Source organism: Arachis duranensis, chromosome 2 (assembly GCF_000817695.3).
Source record: "Arachis duranensis cultivar V14167 chromosome 2, aradu.V14167.gnm2.J7QH, whole genome shotgun sequence".
Taxonomy (NCBI): Eukaryota; Viridiplantae; Streptophyta; class Magnoliopsida; order Fabales; family Fabaceae; genus Arachis; species Arachis duranensis.
Window position 1 is genome coordinate 40,767,022 of NC_029773.3, and position 2,551 is coordinate 40,769,572.

Consider the following 2,551-nt stretch of genomic DNA (forward strand, 5'->3'; position numbering starts at 1 on the left):
AATTCCAACCTGATTGAGAACCGACAGATGATTAGCCGTGCTGTGACAGAGCATAGGAACGTTTTCACTGAGAGGACGGGATGTAGCCATCAACCAAGGGTGATGCCTCCAGACGATTAGCCGTGCAGTGACAGCGCATAGGACCATTTTTCCAAGAGGATTGAAAGTAGCCACCGATGATGGTGATGCCCTACATACAGCTTGCCATGGAAAGGAGTAAGAAAGATTGACGGAAGAGTGAGTAGTGAAGTAGAGATTCAAGAGGAGCACAGCATCTCCATACACCTATCTGAAATTCTCACTATTGATTTACATAAGTATTTCTATCCCTTTTTATTTTCCATTTACTATTAATTTTCGAAAACCAAAACTATTTAATCTGCCTAACTGAGATTTACAAGGTGACCATAGCTTGCTTCATACCAACAATCTCTGTGGGATCAACCCTTACTCACGTAAGGTATTACGTGGATGACCCAGTACACTTGCTGGTTAGTTGTGCGGAGTTTTGACAAAGTGTGATTCATGTTTGAGAGCACCAAGTCTTTGGAGCCATTGTTGATGATCACAATTTCGCCCACCAAGTTTTTGGCGCCGTTGCCGGGGATTGTTCAAGTTTGGACAACTGACGGTTCATCTTGTTGCTCAGATTAGGTAATTTTCTTTTCAAAAATCTTTTTCAAAATTTTTATTTTCTTTTTCGTTTTTCTAACCATGTTTTTCGAAAAAATTAAAATAAAAATACAAAAAAATTAGAAAATCATAAAAATAAAAAAATATTTTTGTGTTTCTTGTCTGAGTCTTGTGTTAATTTTTAAGTTTGGTGTCAATTGCATGCTTTTAAAATTTTTCTTGCATCTTTTCGAAAATTTCATGCATTCATAGTGTTCTTCATGATCTTCAAGTTGTTCTTGGTAAGTCTTCTTGTTTGATCTTGATGTTTTCTTGTTTTGTGTCTTTTCTTGTTTTTCATGTGTATCTTTGCATTCATATTTTCCAAGCATTAAAAATTTCTAAGTTTGGTGTCTTGTATGTTTTCTTTGCATCAAAAATTTTTCAAAAATTTTTCTTTGTGTTCTTGGTGTTCATCTTGACATTCATAGCATTCTTGCATGCATTCATTGTTTTGATCTAAAAATTTCATGCATTGAGTAATTTTGTTGTTTTTCTCTCTCATAATTAAAAATTCAAAAATAAAAAAAATATATCTTTTCCTTATTTCCCTCCAAATTTTCGAAATTTTGGGTTGACTTGGTCAAAAATTTTTAAAATTAGTTATTTCTTACAAGTCAAGTCAAAATTTCAATTTTAAAAATCTTATCTTTTCAAAATCTTTTTCAAAAATCATATCTTTTTCATTTTTTTTATATATTTCGAAAATTTCAAAAATCTTTTTCAAAATATTTTCAAAATCTTTTTCTTATCTTTATATCATATTTTCGAAAATTAGCTAACAATTAATGTGATTGGTTCAAAAATTTAAAGTTTGTTACTTTCTTGTTAAGAAAGGTTCAATCTTTAAGTTCTAGAATCTTATCTTGTAGTTTCTTGTTAGTCAAGTCATTTTAAAAATTAGATCTTTTTCTCTTTTATCTTATCTTTTACAAAAAATTTTATCTTTTTTTTTTTAAAATTTGATTTCAAAATATCTTATCTAACTTTTTATCTTCTTATCTTTTTCAAATTTGATTTCAAATCTTTTTCAATCAACTAACTAACTTTTTGTTTGTTTCTTATCTTTTTCAAAACCACCTAACTACTTTTCCCTCTCTAATTTTCGAAAACATCTCACCCCTTTTTCAAAAGTTCTTTTTAATTAACTAATTGTTTCATGTTTTAAATCTTAATTACATTTTATTTCTAATTTTCGAAAATTACTAACCTCTTTTTCAAAATTATTTTCGAAATTTCCTTTCTCTTTTCTTCTTCTATTTAATTATTAATTACTAACACTTCTCTTCACCTCTCTTCATCCAAAAATCTGAATCTCCATCTCCATTCTTCTATCCCCTTTCTTCTTCTACTAACATAAAGGAATCTCTATACTGTGACATAGAAGATTCCTCTTTCTTTCCTTGTTTTCTTCTCTTTCATATGAGCAGGAACAGGGAAAAAGGCACTCTTGTTGAAATTGATCCAGAACCTGAAAGGACTCTGAAGAGAAAATTAAGAGAAGCTAAATTACAACAATCCAGAAACAACCTTTCAGAAATTTTCGAACAAGAGAAGGAGATGGCAGCCGAAAATAATAATAATGCAAGGAGAATGCTTGGTGACTTCACAAAGCCAACGTCCAAGTTTGATGGAAGAAGCATCTCCATTCCTGCCATTGGAGCCAATAACTTTGAGCTGAAACCTCAGCTAGTTGCCTTAATGCAACAAAACTGCAAGTTTTATGGACTTCCATCTGAAGATCCTTATCAGTTCTTAACTGAGTTCTTGCAGATTTATGAGACTGTAAAGACGAATGGAGTTAATCCTGAAGTCTACAGACTCATGCTTTACCTTTTGCTGTAAGAGACAGAGCTAGAATATGGTTGGATTCACAACC